The sequence below is a fragment of the Nothoprocta perdicaria genome, unplaced genomic scaffold (assembly GCF_003342845.1).
Source record: "Nothoprocta perdicaria isolate Ctin4 unplaced genomic scaffold, notPer1 scaffold_4, whole genome shotgun sequence".
Classification (NCBI taxonomy): domain Eukaryota; kingdom Metazoa; phylum Chordata; class Aves; order Tinamiformes; family Tinamidae; genus Nothoprocta; species Nothoprocta perdicaria.
In genome coordinates, this window is record NW_020455643.1 from 3,142,052 (window position 1) to 3,160,894 (window position 18,843).

The following is an 18,843-nucleotide window of genomic DNA, read 5'->3' on the forward strand; positions in this document are numbered from 1 at the left end:
TCAAATACAATGTCAGAGCATAAAAACTAATTACTTTAGGTAACCTATTGCCTGCAAAGGCAGAAAAGCACGTGTCTGCCCAGAATCTATAATATATTTTATAGGCAGATAGAGTGAAGACCACCTTCTCAATTCAAAAACTCATTGCCAAATGTACCAAGACTACTCTAAAAAGTTAAAGTAGATTCTTACTATCTGACATGGATTTTTTTTTTTTGTTCCCTTTCTGGACACCATACAAGCATACAAGCAACAAGCAGCATAGCCAAAGCAACTGATAAGTTAGGAGACTACTGTCAACATTAGCTTATTGGCACAAGAGGAGGTTATGGCTTAGAGAGTAAACAGCGTTTAAAACCATCTACCAAATATCTAACCGCTATCCTCGGCATACAAGGTTCTCTAACTACAATCCAATCCAGATACTGCCTGATTTGACACAACAAGAATTGAGACACTGAAGTTTTCCAGGTCCTCAAAATTGAGTCCTAGGAGAGAGGTTGGTTGTCATGTCCCGCCTTCATGGCAGCTCTTCTCTCCCCGCCTGTCACTTGCTCTAAGTGGCACAGACGGAAAACAGCTTCCCCATAACTTGTCACTGCCTAAGACATCCTTCTCTCCATCATCCATTTCTAAAATAGCATATTATCTCTGTCTCTTCTGTCACTCACATTAAAGACAATTATTCTCCTTCTCTTTGTCACCCTGGTATACATATTTTTCTCTGTTAATGATTTCTGGGTATTGAATTTTACTCATGTTTCCAGATTTTATCCTCCCTTATTCCTTTGCGTTAGCTATTGATTGTACATTCATTTTCGATGCAATATTAATGCAAAACCACATCAAGGCACCCCTGGACTCTCCATACAATAGGCGCACGGAGCCTGGAGGAATTTCACATCTTAGGATAAGACACTCCGTGTTCGGCTTGAAAGACCACTAACTGCAAAGCAAGCTTTACAAATTTATTCCATATATTACTATTTGTCTTCACTGGCCTTCGTATAGAGGTCAGTGTGCAGGGTAACAGCCTAGAATGCGGAAACAAACCTTGATCCATTTAGGAACCAAATCCCTCTGCAAAAAGGGCCAAGGAAAAGGCTCAGAGAAAAACATGAAGCCCCTGTAAAATATAGGAAACATACATAGTAAAGATAGTAACTTTTTTTAACTGTGCAGTGTGCAATACTTACCCTAAACATAAATATTCTATTTACCTTTATCAGTGACCCATTACGGTAGCACTTCCAGGGGATGATCCTGAGGAGTCTTTGGGACCAAAGGAGTCCTGGGGAAAATGAATTCTCTATGTACTCCTTTTCAAATCTTAGTCTTTCCTAGGAAATTAATAATCCAGTCTACTGACAGTGTATTGAACGTCAGTCATATATAAATTCTCCAGAGATTTTCTCCTATTCAGGGCATGTTCTCCCTCCAACCTCCCAAAACACTTAGTCATTGCTGTTAATGACTTATTTTTAACACTTAAGAGTAAAAATACAATGGTATGAACTGCATTTTGGCTTGGATAAACGGTCACTAAAGGTGACAAGTTAGCACTGAATCCTGTCCCACTTCATTACCTGGTTTAGTTCAAGTCAGAAAAATATGAGACTATTTCCATGCAGCCAGGTTTGATATAACATTGACACCTCATTCTCATATTTTTTTCTGTAGAATATCGTTGGTTTAGAAATCCATGAACCTTAGATGGGTGGGGACATTTCTGTAACCTTCATGCATGCTATCGGCGGCTTTTTTAACGTATTATGTATTAGTTTTATAGCTACGAACATGCTGGTAATGGAAGAAAATCCTCCTGTTCCAGGAAGCTTCCATGGCTTTTAAATGTACAATTCATTTGCACAATCACAGTCTAGCTTGTTACAGAAGCAAAGAAATAAAAAGCGTTTCCAAATTAAATATTCTCTAATTCTCTATTCCAGTTGCACATTTTAATTATGAATCTAATGAACTATGTGACATCAGAATTCTTGCCTAATACCAAGAATTTGGATTTAATTAAAAATAAAATTATTCCAAGCAGATATGCTTAATGATTATAGTGCAATTAAAATATGCAATCAAGTTTGCGTAAAATACATAAYGTTAGGATATATTTATACAATGTTCTCTTTGTAACCCGCTATCATAAAACTGAGGAGCTCTCCTAACTTCACCACAGATGGATAAATTTTTCTCTAGCCACACGCTGCCATAGCATCTTGACTGATGATTCAGTGAGAAAAGCAGATTAGTTTGAATTTGTTAATAATTCATGGTAACAATCTCCTCCTTTTTTAATATTTCCATTAACATCTTACAGAATCCTCTTACTTTTGCCATTTTACCTTTAACATTTCTTGCATAATCTATTCAGAAACAAGTGTTTATTCAAAGTGGGGTGAATTTGCACCGTATGCAATGGAAGGTTTGCAGCATGACAGTGTGTGTGTGTGCACGTACGTGCAAAACATGTTATTGGCCTTGAGCAATTTAAAGAGTCTTTGCCTTAGCAAAACAAGGGCAAAATTAATTATAATGCAAATTTGTGTTTCTTCTACATATATTATTAGTGAGGAAGTAATTTATTTTATTTTTTTTTTTTATCACTGAATCATGAATTGGGGATTTTTCCACTCTTAAATTCTCGGCCAGAACAGAATTTTCTATAAAAATGCTGAGAATATCCTGAAAATGYGAGGGAGCTATCAAATAATAACATTTTAATGAATGAAAGCACGTTGGATTTTCAACCACATGCCCTAGAAACCCTAGCAGTRCAAATCAGCATCTCATCATTGGCTTCCCTTTGCATACAGAGCTCTTTGCACAATTCACAGCTCCCTGCAGGACAGTTAACACAGTCTTCAAAACACAGCCAGTATCCCCACCCCAGGGACAGTAAGGTTRATTTAGATGTAGACTCAGATACACCAACTAACCCTTAGTGAAATACTTAATGCATGTGCACATTTTTTTTAAATTCTCCTTCCTTGATATAAAATATCCCTATAACCAAATCTACATGCACCCCCTGTATGATGACCTAGACAGCAATGATAATTTTTGTGCAACATATCAGGGAGGGCTCTCACTTGCTTTCCAGACACATGCAGGGGATCAAACTAGATGCATACACTTTGCAACACTTCTTCATATCTCTGCATCTGTAATAAGAAAAAGTTAAGAATTTATGCATATTTTTAGAAAGCGTGCAGAAGAATTCTTATGAGAATCCTGAATCTCTTGTGTATGCAAAATGAGGAAAAAAATTGTTTCTCAGTAGTTCCACCAGAGAGGCAGGTAAATTGTTATATATACACACATATATTTAATATTCTTATATTTCTAAATTTTTATAAAAAGAGGAATTGCAGTTTGAGAAACTAGCAAAACTGATGACACTGTCATTCTCCACCAGCTTAAAAGACTTTTACAAAGAAAGAAGGAATTTCATAGTCAACAAAACATTAAGCTCAATGGAGTTAAAAAATTATTTAGGTTAAGTCACTGGATTGTGTATAAGTAGATTAAACATAGTCCAAAAATGTTGACTGTACTGCTGATATAGTTATTTAAATGTATCATAAGATGCACCTGTCATATGGCTCCTTATACTTTAAGAAAGGCATTTTCCAGAAGGGCTGTGTGCCTGAAGAGGGAAGATATARGGACTAGCTTTAACCAATTAATTCATAGCTATAATTATTCCTTAGAGAGTATAATGACTGGAAATAAATGAATGGTGTTTGCGGTATTATTGGAACAATTACTTTCTTGTAAATAGAACAAAATAATGCAGTAAGGTAACACATTTAAAAGGAAGAGGTAACCTGGGCTCTATAGGTTTAGTTTTGCACCAGGCATGGAATACAAAACAGTAATAACTTCTCTATCTGTGAAATGTAATTTTATTTATAGTTTGCAATATATAATCCACAATGAAATATGGTCTCTGTTTTTATTACTGACTTGGGTTATTCTGTATTGCCAAAACGCACAAGACCCTATAGACAAGAGCCTATAGAATTGCTAATAGCCTTATCAATATTTTGCCCACAACTAATCAAATCCATGTGGTATCAAGAAGGGGAGCACTAGCAGACAATTCAACTTAATTTTTTAAGTGATATAACAACACTGTTGAGCCAAGTACTTTGTTTTGATGAGGAAAGTCATTGCAGTTACGTTAGCAAACTACTCTGGGAAGCGTTTAATGTTAAGGGCAACCATTAAAGTTTCCTGCTGCCAGTGGCAGTGACTTGGAGGAGGCAGACGGGGGTATATGTATAGCAAACGTATACCAGAAAGGAGAGAGAAGAGGCACTTCCACAAATTCAAAGTGAAATAACAATTGGAGAACTCACTAAGCTAATAACACTCTAAATATAACTTACCAAACAAGGTTAATAGCAAGAAATCAGATCATAAATACAAGCTGATTAAAAAAAAAAAAAAAAATCAAATTAAATCCAGCAGTTAAAATTTAAAATTCCATTAGGAAAAATTAAATTCCWATATCTTAATATCAATTACGTGTCAAAAATGTCAATAAATTCCTAGTTCTTCTGTAAGGACAAACTTCTGAATTAGAAGGCACAGTTAAAATAATCTTCTTATTATGCTTTTTCCTACCTAGCATCAGTACATATAGCCACATATTGAGATAACGTACATTAAGGAAATCATACAAATGTGATTCAGAACTATGCACATGTGCTTAAATAGCTTATTAAATGCTTGCTCTTCAAAAGTATTGTGTAAATCTCAGACTTTATAAAACTCTCTAGGACTTTCAAAGGATGATTTTAAGAATATTCCAGKGATCATTTTCTTGAAAGCATTCCCAAGTTATGATTTTTTTATGCCTGTGTGAATAAAGTCTTTTTTTAAAAGTAAATTTAAGAAAATTGCTGTACTTACACCAGTCTTACTCTTCAACAACTTGTATTTACTCATTCTGGGCAAGTAAGAACTATAACTTCTTAGGAATTAAGAAAGCTCTTTAGATGCACAAGTTTTCTTTAACTTTAGCATTACTTAGTCCTTTCTTTTCTATCAAGAGGCACGGGAAATGTTTATTGTAAACTAAATTATTAATTTCTTAAATGACCATATTAAACGTCTCAGGAATATTCACAATCTACATTGACAAAATACATTGGGGGGGCTAAAGTGAAGTGACGCTGAACATTTATGTCTGTAACTCCTATTTAACAGCACAGATGAAAGCTGATTGCGTTCTGTATTATCCTACTTTTTGTATAATGCACAAAATAAGGTTGGTCAAACATGAAGAAAACAATTTTCTCCCATGAAAGATTTATAGTGAAAGCACATTGAAAAGATGAGAGATGAACACAACTATTATCACTATTTTAGGCATTAACTCGGTGGTTATAAATGAAAGAATACTTATGGGCTTAAAGTGTCTTGAGAAGGGCAGCGAAGAATGAATACTGCTAGTAGCACAATCTAGCTTTGGGAAAAAAACTTTTTCAGTTTCCCTTAATGAGTACGCAGCACGAAGTTCCAATTACTTGAATTATCATCCTTAAGTTTTTCCAGAAAATAATTAAAACTTTTCGCTGTCATCTACATAGGCCATCTTTCTACTCCATAGCGGGGTCAAAGTTTCATCTTCTGTAAATTTCCTTCAATACTGAAGATATTTCTGTGTTATACTATTTGATGACTGGCTCTCAGCACATATCCATAATGCAGCACATGATTTTGGCCGTTTCTCACTGTTGCAACTTAGTGCTTGCAAAATTTCCATTTTTAATTCAGTACAAAGGTCCTAATGTGTCTTTAAGCTGAATGGTTTTTGGATGTGGATGCACCAAAATTACCTTGTTTAAAAATGCTAGAGGGAGTTGCATGTGCCTTGGCCATTTTATATAAAAAGCTGCTGTTAGCCAACAAATCATTTCAGATTTATTAATTTCTTCCTCTTTTTTTTTTTTAGGAGTGTTAGGATGGTTGGCTGTTAGCAAAAAGAATCAGTCAAGTGAACTCTTTATCTATGTCTCTCCTCATTAAATTAATAAGAAAATGTAACTGTGACTCCCTCAGCRTTTCTTCTAATACACTCTTGGCATTATATAGTGGTTGAATAGAACATTTCACACTTGTAGTATGCTAATAGAATATATTACCTTTGTCTCCTTTCTAAAGAAACTAGTGGCAGGAGAATTAAAATAGGAGCAGCTTCCACTCACTATATCATCCATATCATTCTTACTGGTGATTAGTTTATTTATTAACCTTCCACTAACTTAATCTCATATTTTTAAAGTTTCTACAACCATTCTCTAATGATGTTAGGGGAAATCACAAAAATAGAATTTGTCCTATTTCTCTGCAAGCTTCAATAGGCTTAATTGAAAAATGAGACTGAACACATTTAAATTAATCTAGCTACACTAATGCAGCTTTAAAGAAGCTATACTATTTAAGCAAAGTGAGGATCTAGTCCCTATTATCTATTTTCAAACATCCTCATGTCATATCTTTAATTTTGTCATCATAAGAATGACGACAAACCTTTTGAAAAYAGCAGAAGAGGGAAGGTTAGGGCCACAACAATTCTTGGACTGTAAAACACGGTCCACACACAACCACAGAAACACGCCAAAATAATACATCAGTTGCTCAGTGTTTTCAGAGGATTTCAAAATACAGTAAGGTTTTAAATTAATGAATCAGTTAGTTAATTCTGAATTACAGTGGGAATCCCATTGATGTGCTTATCGTTTCCATATTAATACTAAATAAATTCACCATAATTAATGTGATTGCAGTACTTAACAAAGAATTTAATAATTTATTAAAAATGTAATTTAAAATACTAATTCAAACTTTAAAAAATCTAACAATAACATAAAATAGTGGTATCATGTATAAACAGACAGGGAAGCTGAAAGTTTAGAGATGACTACTCTCATTTGTGTTAGCTGTATGTTCTCAGAAAGTATTCTCTGGATGATACTAAATACCATCAACTCCAAAAAGAGTTCTACAGTTCAACAAACACAAGCTAATCAAGGTATGCTAACATCTTAGATTTCAGTGGTAAAACTCACTCCTACAAAAGTCCTGCAGAAAACTGGGTTCTAGGCTTGAAATTAAGATCTGAGAAATAACTTGAACATTACAGGACACATGAAATACTTCAATCTGAACAAATCACATATATATCAAAAAGTAACAAGTAGCAAGGACTTACAAAATCTTCATTCACTTCAAGGGAACAAGCTCTCTCCCCTCATCACAAGTATGGCTGAAAACAAAACAGCTAATACATCTTAATTGGACCAAATTTGTCTTTTTTTTTTTTTTTTTAGTAATCTCTTTTTCCCATTTTTTTTCCTCTAGAATCATATCATGGTCCATTTTCTCCCCAATATCTGCCCAGAAGCTCTGCTTTCAAACTTTACCTTTTCCTCTTCCAATAACTTCAATAATGTTGCTTTGTGCATATTTACACATCTTTAAACCCTATACATTACCTTTATACATCTATACAGCCTGTACAGTAGTGTACATTATATTAGCTGTTCATATATGGAGGAAGGTATTTTTTAGAGCAGTATGAGGCTGTAAGTGCCTCATGTAGGTCATATATTTGTTGTCCATCAACAACATGATTACATTTTATCTCAATTACATGCATCTTTTCTCAGGGGAAGAGAAAAAAACAAGTAGGTCGTTATTACCCATGTGATTAGTTTGCCTGCTTATTGTCACAAGAAAACTGATGCCTTTTTCTGATTTAATATGAGTGCTATAGAATATTTCAAGAGTGAAGGGTGATTTTTTCTTTTGCATGAGTATGAAAGCACCATAACTCACAGCATCACAAGTGCCCTCAAAATTTGTGAGTTAAGGCCAGTCATAAGAAAAAATGTAATCACTTTTTACTGGTGAAATATTCTATTTATTTTATGAGAAATAGGTTTTATTTCTCACCATTTCAAGAATAGCAGGCAGCTAATAAAGCACTCAGGAGAACCTTTTGTCCATACTTCCATCCTTCCATGTAGAGGCTAAAAGCATTGCTTGGGCTCTTTAAAKTAAACAGAATAGCTTAGAAGTCAATGTGGGAATACTGCTTCATTTAAATATCAAAATATTTTACTTCTCAGGTGTTAAAACAAATTGGGCTTTTTTTTTTTTCTGAATCATAAGTGTTTTCTCACAAGCTTCCATGAGGATTCTTGTGTGGTAACAAATATTTTTGCTTCACAGTATGCTTAGAATTTCCATCTCTGGGGAAAAAATGGCAGAATTGAGTTGATTCTAATAATCTAAAATACAGTAGGCTTGACCTCCTCTGTTTTAAGGTCCTAATTCAGCAAGGTATTTAAGTTTATGTGTATTTTTTAGAAGTGAATAACACACTGTGCTTTATGTGTTTTTATGCTGTGTAGGTGTATAAGCAACACTTGAAATAAAAAATAAAAAACAGAAAGGTAGTTTGTGAAAATAAAAAAACAAAAATATTGGTGTAAAACACGGCGGAGAAACAATTATTTTGACAAGCCATCACTAATGAAAGCATTCAATTTGGATGAGTAAAACTTCAGGAAAACTCTGCCCATAAAATGAATGGAGAAGAGAATACTGCCAGACATTCCGAGACAGGCAGCACGTATTGGTAGATGCTTAAATGCAATGCTTGTTTCTTCAATTTATATTTATCACTCTATGTCTAAATAAGGCTACAGTCCTGCTTAGGAAATTACAAACACACATTTTGAGCCAAGATTTTCATGGCATGTTTGTACACAAAAGTCACTCTACCACAGGGTGAGATGCTGAACCTTTATGAGGTGACAGCAGAAGAGCAAAGTTCTTATATTTCAAAATTGGATTCCCTGGAAATTAACTGAATTTACAGATGGAGGATTTAAAAGTCCAAGTAACACTTTTTATTAGTATTATTGCTGCACAGAGCAGATTTAACGAATTGCTCTTGTCAACCATAGGGGAAGTTGTTGCACCTCTCTAACCTGCAGTGCATTTGCAGCTGTGCTGATGGAAGGCTCAATGCACTTCAACCAGTCAGGACTCTAGAGTGCTTGGTAGAGTGCTTGATTTCTGTAACAGAGAGTCAGTTCAGCTGCCTATCAAAGTGCCTTGAAAAAAAGGGACTTCCTGACTTGGTGTCATTCATAAATCTGAGATTGATTCTGAACAAGAGACTTCAGTTTCATATAATAAAAATTCCGGGGAGAGCATGAACCCAGTCAGTGGTAGTATTTTGGACCATGGGGAAAAAGAAAATTCGTATCACACATTCATGTCTTGCAGAACTATGACCTATTTTCTGGAAGGGGTCTTAAATATGAATTGTGGCTCACTACATTTGTTTCTAAATTAAAGTTCTGGTCCGGATTCATGGCTTGGAAATACAACTGGAGCTGTGTTTCAGGGGAGAGAATAGTTCGGAAGCACACATAAAAGAAAAACACAAATAAAAAAGATAAATAAAAATATTTTCTCACTCTGAAAAGGAAAACCTTGACAGACTACGAAAGGGATATTCACAAGCACTCAATGCTACCTCTTTCCCTCTACCTTAAAATGGGAACAAACTCCTGTTTCTGTGACCAGAACCTTTATTCTTCCACTCATGTTGATTGGGATTATTAAAGACAACCTGATATTTCCTCTTGGCCATAACAAAAGTCAGAAGCTATTCTCTTCTCAGGCTAGTTTTTTCATCCAGCCAGWGCCACAGATTTCACTACTACTTTTCCTTATCTCTGCCGTGAAGGTCTGTCAGAACAGAGAGTTTAGGCAGTGCACCTAGAAATACAGCACTGAAACATTAGAGCACCTGAAACCCAGAATTAAAATTCTTGGTGTAGGCCATCCACAAAAGCAAAGTACCCTTATTTCTTTACCTTACTTTCTTCCTGCCTAGGAACATCCAGACCAGTTTGATTTATGTCCATTGACTTGGAACACCTTAGCAAAGTGAAAAGGAATTAACTAAGTATCTGCAAGAACATATGCCCCTAGAGAGAAAAGCATCAGGACCACAGGGATACACRTGATCCACAATCCAAAAAACAAAACTTCTGATTCCTGCTGCCAGTACCACTGGTAGCATTTTAATTCCCATCCTCATTGCTTTGTTTGCTTCTAAAGCAAATGCCAACTGAGAGACAGAGCAGTTATTTTTAGTACTCCTGAGCACACTGTATTAGATGTCAGGCAGGCAACCRTAATCAAACTTATGTACTTATGCACCAGATAAAACCAGTTAGAATCAACAACAAATTGTATTAGGCATCTTTTACCATGGGCATAAGAAATTACCATGCTGACCTACCAGGAAAATATTTCCAAATGGTACAAGCAAGCGCATGTAAGACTTACCTCATGTAAAGAAATAATCTGCACTAATTAAACTGTCAAACGTAATAGATTAATAAATGTATTTATTAACTAAATTAATTACCTCTCACTTACCTTTACATWTTATTTTACTTATGAATAGTAGCAATTCCAGTATCCTAACTGACCTCTGTGCTTAAAAAAACAGAAATATTTGTGTATAGAACCTGAACACACTTGTGTAATGTTAAGTGTAGATGTGTGTGTGTGTGTTAAAAAAATCTAATGTCATATGAGATTTTGAGCTGTTTGGGATGCATTTTGTCATTTTTAATGAATGATGAAATAAAGCTTTTTGTTTACACTGATGTTCATGAATTTTAATGCTGTACTGAAGGAATTAAACTAAGGAACACATTTAATATTGTAAGATTTAAGATTGTAAGATTTATCATACACATCTATCAGTGATATGAATATTTAGTYTGTATTTTTTTTACGGAATGAGACAATCAGAACAGTCATACTTTAATACTGTTATAAGAAGCCTATGAAGTCAGGACACGCACAAAAAAATTATGCAAAATATGGGCATATTCCAGAGATGCACTTATGTCTTAAATTCTTTCAGAAGAATTAAAATAATCAGAACAGATAATAGACTTATTAAATTAAAAATATGAAATAAACATAACTTTTGGGGAATGACATTAGCCATAAACAGAAGTACTAAGCAAGTGAGTACTTTTGAAGTTGCTTTTCATTCTTTGAATTATTGTTCTGGTCATTCAGAGAAAAAAAAAATATGCCTTTATAAATGATCTTGCATAAGACACTGATCATCACCTGAATCAGATCTTCTATATCAGAACAAGATGAAGCCCCATAGATCTACCATGTGCCAAGGAGTCTTCCTAGGTGTCACTCCCTACATTTCCTAGAAAACGAATGATGAAACACAGAGTTGCCTTAAAGGAATTGAATGACCAGTGCTGTTTTATCTATTCAAACCAAGCCAATTTATCTATCGTATGATACTCATGTATCCTGTGTATTCATATGACCTGTCCCTGCCTCTTTCAGAGTAAGTTGTCAAAGACAGATAATCGCTTACCTACAATATCTCATTTATTTGTTCAGCTGAGTGCTCACCTCCAACAGTTATCCTCCTCTTAAGTCAAYCCTGAAGACTTCATATTTTCCCCGTCTTTAGCAGGGAAAATATTTAGTTTCACAGTTCTATCAATTATACCTGCATCTACTATACTTTTACATTACTTTATCATAAAAAAAATATATGTTTCTGTACTAAGTATTTACACAAGATAAGGAACATAAAAGCTGGCCATCATAYTCCCCAAATCTTGTAGGAATTACAATTATGTATTTAATTCTCCCTCCCATTTTTTTTTAATCGTCAAGACACTTGGCAAAGGGAAAAAAAATCATTGGTAAGACTGCTAAGTTCTGTCTGTTTTAAACAGCTCTGCCTGGAAAACTGTAGTGATTTAACTTGACAGGAATCTGTCTGAGAAAGTAATGATGTAAAACTGGAATAATGCTGTGTTCTATTACTGGAATAGTGAAAAACAAAAATCCAAACAAGCAGTTGCAGAAACAGACAAAAAAACAGCAACTAAAGCAGGACGTTTCAGTACAAATGAAGGGTACTGAGCCTCACATAAGGCAAGTTTAAAAATGGATACAACATAAGTGCTCCATGAACCACAGCTCCACACAAATTAACCAAATAAACAGTAGCATAAATGGTGATAATTACATTATTTTCAATGTTTTCTCTCTTTGTAGCTGGGTAGAATATTTATCGTATACTCAAACAGTGAATAAATCAAAGTAAAGTGAATTTAATAGGTCTATTAAAAGTGTAYTGCTAATGCATCTTTATATAACTTGTAGCACCAAGACCACTTTACAGAAATAAGGATAAATATAACGTGTCCTAACAAATAATGATAACTGATTTAAACAGGTACTTAGAAAGAGAATATTTGTTTAGATCAATATCCAATTAAGAGTCTGGCTATCCAGAGTCTACTCTTTGGTTTACCTTCAAATTACGAAAGCAAAAGCTATTAGCAAATCTTATTAGTTTCATGCTGGTCTCTTGAGATTTTTTTTCCACCTGACTACTTTGTGTCCCTTAAAGGATAATTCTAAACACAGTGTGATATTGATTGTTTCAAGGCACTAATGTGAACTGATCAAACACAGTGAAAGAAAATTTTACTGTGTATCTAGCCAAACTGTGGACTAAGATCTGTCAACATCAGAGGTTAATAATTTCCACTTTACTAAAAAATCAACATCTAATCAGTAATTCAAGAAGGGAATAGAGCCCAACTTGCATTTGTAATCACAGAGACTCTGGGTAACATTATAGAGAACTAGCTGCAGGAAGATCAGGAAAGTACAAGCTAAATTACATGAAATCCATAAGTGTATTATTTTGAGGGAAGGAGGAAAAAATGTAACTACTTTTCCTGTCTCTTTTCCCCATTCTTTGTGTTCTTTCTCTCTAAATGACTGAACGCAGGACAGAACCACAGAGGCTGATTTCTTCCATGTACTGGACAATTATAAAGGACAAGCAAAAGTGAGATTAGAATTAGGCTTGTTCACTGAATCAGCTAACCACAACTCTCACAGTTCCACATATTAYTTAATGGAAAGGCATTTAAGCTGCCATGCTGAAGAAAAACAATAAGTTTTCCCCCTTACAGATTCCTAAGGACTCTTCCTCTTCATGAGATGAGCCTTTAAGATATAACTTCTGTGCAGTTTCCCAACATGATGCTTGGTACGCAGCAAAATAAAAGACCTATGAGGCTTTCATGCTACACCCATCGAGAGCCTGAACATTTGATCAAAGCATTCAAAAGCAACCACCACAACCAGTTCTTCCCTTTTGCTTTGCTTTTCCTCTTCTGTCTGGATAGAGACCACGGCTGGTTAATTCCCCCCGAGGCAGAAAGCTTCGTGTGTCTCTCCTGCCATCTCGCAGCTAATAAATGTCAATTGATGTAAGTGGCCTAGTGCAGTCTGCTAATTAGACTATCACTTATACAGTTTAGCTGAGCAGTGTGACAGCACGAACGCTGTCAAAGTCTTTAAAAATATCTGTTTTTCTATATAGTATCTGTATGTGTATAATTGTAATTCAAAACCATTCCTGGTTTAAAATAAAAGGATGGAATTGCTTTCATTCTCCAACCAAAATTCCAGGACGWAACGTTATGTTTCCCCAGTGAAAACTGGTTTGATGAATAATAACAATGTCACATCATTTAATTTCATGGCCTTTCATAACTCCTCTTCACTGGCAGCCCCTTGATACCTGCCAGCATTCAGTGTGGTAATATTATACAGTCATACACTCTCTGAAGTGAGGAAGAAATTACCATAAATAACAAGAACTAAAAGACRGAGAATTATTATGAATATACAGAATTAACACCCTTAGTAAAACTAATGAGAAAAGCTACCCTTGCATTAATTTCTTTATGCAAAAGCAAGCAGTCATAAAATTATTTGTCTATAATCAAATGTGCTTTTGAGAAATGAGCATTTTAAATCTTTTTAGTATTATTTAAAGGCTTCATTAACAGAGTACAATTCAAAGCCCACCAAAGGTGAGAGAAATGCTATCGACTCTAACAGGTTTTGGATCATAGTCAAATTTACTGTTATTTTTCTGAGATAATAGGAAAACTATAAAACATTTCATATCAGATGCAATTTTCTCCTCATTTCAGTAACATCTTGGCTTCCACACATCTACAGAAGACAAGAATCAGACATACCACCTTCACAAAATGACTGAAGTTTGTATTACATTACAGCACTCTTACCTCAGTGTTTATTGCATGTAAAAGTCTCCTAATTTCATCATCTCCAAGCTATAAGAGAAGACATCTTTTGTGTTACCAGCTTGCTTATCCCACAAAATATTTTTCCCACTGTCTTTCACAAACAGCATGAAAAGTGGATCAGCAGAAGACACCAGTGAAGATACTGGGTAATTTTCCAGTGTTTCAGCTATAATGAAATGAGAAGAGAAAACAGGTCCTACTGTCATAGTCAGCATATATGCCATCAGCATATCAAGTGATTTAAAACACAGATAAGGTCTTATCTGCAAAGTCAGCAACTTCTACTCGGCAAAATTCAGATCTAAGGGAAGGAGGGAAGTTTCCCACTGTTGTACCACTGTTCTCACTTGAGGAACGTCTACAAGGAAATGTGAAGTGGAGAAGTGAAGAGAAATAGCGACTGTGACAATAAAGCAGGGTGATCATGATGCCCTGCTTTGGTTGTTACACTGAATGAAGATATATGTCTTACCCTGAAAGGCTGCAAGTATCACTGCTTACAATAATAAACATCTTACGTGCTTACCTTCAGTGACAGATCAAAGCAGCACTGTCATCCAGAGACAATAGTATCTGAATACTGCAGTGACATTGAGCCCTGGGAGGAGGCCACGGTATCATTGTGTAAAACAGGATGAGAAAACAGTGGAGAAAAAAAAACTATTGGGGTTTAAGGTGGGGAAAAATCTTGAATTTAGAATGAACATTAATTCTCCATCTTAGGGGAAAATGGTGAGGAAAAATTAACATGTTTCTGAAAACAGTCTCCTTTTATCAATGCTTTGCCTCCATATATGCTTCACTAATATAYAACTACTTTACCTCCTCAGCGGTTGTCTATTTATTCTCCAGTTATCTTTTCCTGCAAAGACCTCCGAGATCAGGAAACTCAGACCAGGTCCCTTCTGAGACTTACACTTGAGTATTGGCTCAGGTTCACAGCTATGAGCTCAGCCTTGCCTAGAGAAAAGAAGTTTGTTAAACAAAGTAGGAACTAAATGAGTTTGTAAAAGAGTCAAGTTTACTGCATGATGAGCCCTGATATTATAAAGTTCCTGATACTGTGCTTTGTAGGCATTGAGCTATTGTTATTTAATACCTTTTAGTGCACTTTCCAGTGTAAAGCACATATAATATCAACAAATACAACTTTTTTTTTGATCTCGTATGACTGCATCTGTCACAAAAGGCTAGTGTACTGATTAATGGACTCCAAAGACATTCTGCGAAATTGTGTTCAACATATTGATCATTTTTTGACATTTTCAACTGCAAATACAGTTTTTTAAATTTAATCTTCTATACACTTGTTGCATGCAGAACCCTAGAATAAATCTACTTTTATATATAAATAYAGAAAATAAAAATGTTATCTCCAAGTATCCCAGGAATTAAGATACATTTTAACTATTTCTTTATCAKCAGATACATTGTTAGTTTCTCCATTATTCACCATGCTGGTAGGAAAAGTAATCAGGGGCTTCAGTTCTGGCACAAATGAAAGAATGACTCAAAGACATGGTTCTTGGCACAGACATGTGAAGATGGGTTCATTTTTCAATATTTGCATGAATTTGGATTCAGTCTCTAAAATCAGTGCATCATTTGTTCCAACATAAGAGAATAACTGCACATTTCTGATGAAATATTCTATATTAGAAAATAAATGTGCATTCTTAAGTTTCAATAAAAATCCTGTTCCCCTATATTAATTTAGAGAAGAGTTATAAAGATTTGAAGACATTCATATACTCAAATCCTTTCAAAAATCTTATTCTTTAAGGAAAAATGAATTTTTTAGTGTCTGAAATTTGCTTTCTAAATTGTCTAGAAACAATTTGAAAGTCGGAAGTCTATAAGAAAAATGAAGTCTATTCATTATTTTTCATTTCTTAATAGTCTTAATTTCATAAGTCTGCTTATTTATCCTTACAAATATATTAAAGAAGAAGTCTTAAAGAAGTATGTAATATATTTTCAATTTACAAAAACTGATTTCATTTGTGAAGAGGGAATTATGATCTGTATTTCTGGCATACTTCAGAAAGAAAAGTTTCTAAAACTTGTACAGCTGGTTTAACACACTGCACACATCACTRAGTAACAGTACTACAAGGAGCATACCTTGTTCATGAAGCTCCAACAAATTATCATATGTCATCTTTTGAAAGGATAGACATGTTAGAGCTCTACAACGAATGCCTTTGTTTTCTGTATTATTCCACATCGAACTCAAGAAAACTTATTTCATCTTGCAGTGAAGCTAAGATGAAGTATTTGCCACTATTTGTCATGGTTTAAAGCTACACAGAGTTGTTAAAATAGCTCAGCTGAGTCTATGTGAATTGTCATCAACTTCATCTTGAGAGYAACATTAAAGAAATGGAGGTCAGTCACAGCCTTTGTTTTTCAACATACAGTACAATTTATGGTTCCAAGATTTTGAAGCCAGTTCATTTAGCACTTTTATGGTACTTTATTTCTCAGAGAAAAGTAGATACCAGCCAGTAAATTACTGTTAATCTCAAAACATTCAAGTAACAGAAGATAGGCTCAGATATTCATTAACTATATATGTAATTGTTTCCTGAATGAGGAACAGCTCTACATTTGAAAAGCAAATTTATTCACTCTCAGCATCTTTCTGGTTATCATTAAGGAAGTCAGGACTCTGACCTACTTTTGTCTGAGTTCTAGTAGCATGTACCCTGTTGTTTTGACTTGTACATGCAATTTGTATAATTTTATATACACTATGTCTATTTAATTTTTACCTTTTATGTAGTATAGCAAGGATATTTTTAAAATGTACCTGGCCTCCAGGTCTTTCTCATCCAACAACAGTCATCACTATTACTGAGGCAAAATAATTTAATGTACAGAAAGATATACAGCCCTGTTTAAGATCTCCTAAATCACAGCTGCTTCCAAGGTATTGAAAACATGCACTTTCAGAGATGGAGAAGCTAAAGAAGAAAAGCAGTTGGACAAGACAGGGTGCTGAAGAAAAGATGAAAGATTTGCAGAAAACTTAGTTTAAAAGAAAAACACAGACCTTCCAAATACTGATATTTGATTAGACTCTCAACTCCTAAGCAAATACTTCTGTCACTTGGAAACAAGATTCCACTAACAGACACCTTTCCACCATTATCATAAAAATTTTAGGTGACACAGAGGATAAAGAGAAAATAAAATGTTCATATTATTAATGCATCTATCATTTATGTACTTGGTACAAGGCACATTTATCTCTCTTCTTTTTCATTCACACACTTCCCAATTAATAAAGGAACCATCATTTTGAATAAGTRTCTGTATTCCAGGCTCTCATCCCACAGCTATGTAAATATTCACACAGGATTCAACAGAACAATTTAAGTGCTGAAAGTTAAACAGAAGCCACAACCAATAACTTACACTGTAGTTTCTGAATCCRTATGTATGCTAATTGTATAAATGTCCACAAGACAAACATAGAAACTGAAATTATACCCAGGAGCTCGGCATTCGGTAAGAGCAATGCTTACTGAGACCTCCCTTGTGTCTGACCTCCCAGTTCTCCTAACATTCAAGGAAGTTCTTCTCACTCTCGTTAGCACTAAATTATGACAGCTGGACCACAAGTGAGCTCTGTCAACACCTAACGATTGACCAAGTGGACAAGAGTGAACCAAGACTAATGGTATTAGGCAACGCTTGCCAGATAAATGCTTTGTGAACCAAGATAGATAACGTCAGCTAGAAACGCCGGCATGATGAAAGGAAAACAATAATGAACGATGTCAGACAAAGATTGGCAAAGAGATTAGGATGAGCAATGCCCTTCCCACTGTTCAGACAAGTTAAGTAAATGAAGATAAATTACACCAGACACTGATGAGTGAGCGAATGGAGAAAACATAGGTAAAAATAGAAATAAAAAATTGACTAGAAAAAAAAAATAAATAAAGGTTTTATTCTTCAGGTGTAGCATAGAATTTTATCTCTCACGCAGCAGGAGTAGACACTACAGTATAGCCTGTCCTCATAGATTTGTTTTCTAATTCCAGGATTATACAATCCACCAAGGTATATATTGTTACATAAATGATATGATTTGCAGCTTTACCCTACAGGACCTCCACTTTGAAGACATGTACTCATCCTCAATTCCTGAATACTTTTATTTCCATTTCAGTAACAAAAATGAGACCTGCATTGTGCCCCTATAGATTCAGAGTTTCCTTGCAAGAAAAGTTGCATGACGGGAGTTAGTAGGTTAAGATGGGAACTGGTAAATACTTAAAAAATTTACTGACAGAACTCTATTCAGAAACAGTCCCTGTAAACACTAAGACCTGCAATTATGGGAGTAGCACCTGTAGAATATGGACAAAAAGCAGCAGATCTCTATGCCATATGTAACTGATTTTTTGATAGTAGCACTGAAATACAGCCCAAGAAAAGCATGACAACTCAACCTTTTTATAATAAAAAGAGAATCTTCACAGGGCTTGTAGCTAGACTAAATTCRCATGTAACATTGATTACGAGAAAACAATCTATAAAATGCATGCTCTCTCTGACATACATTAACTTGTTCATCCCTGCACATCAG

General features: G+C 34.8%; 1 long non-coding RNA gene across 1 annotated transcript; it reads right to left on the reverse strand.

Moving 5' to 3' along the window:
- Positions 1-996: 996 nt before the first annotated feature.
- LOC112952513 lies at positions 997-17,766 on the reverse strand. The gene is made up of 6 exons (XR_003250407.1): positions 17,664-17,766; positions 15,066-15,203; positions 14,223-14,409; positions 3,102-3,173; positions 1,221-1,291; positions 997-1,126 (listed from the first exon to the last, which is right to left on the reverse strand). It is a non-coding gene; the product is annotated as an uncharacterized LOC112952513 (long non-coding RNA).
- Between the last annotated feature and the right edge of the window lie 1,077 nt (positions 17,767-18,843).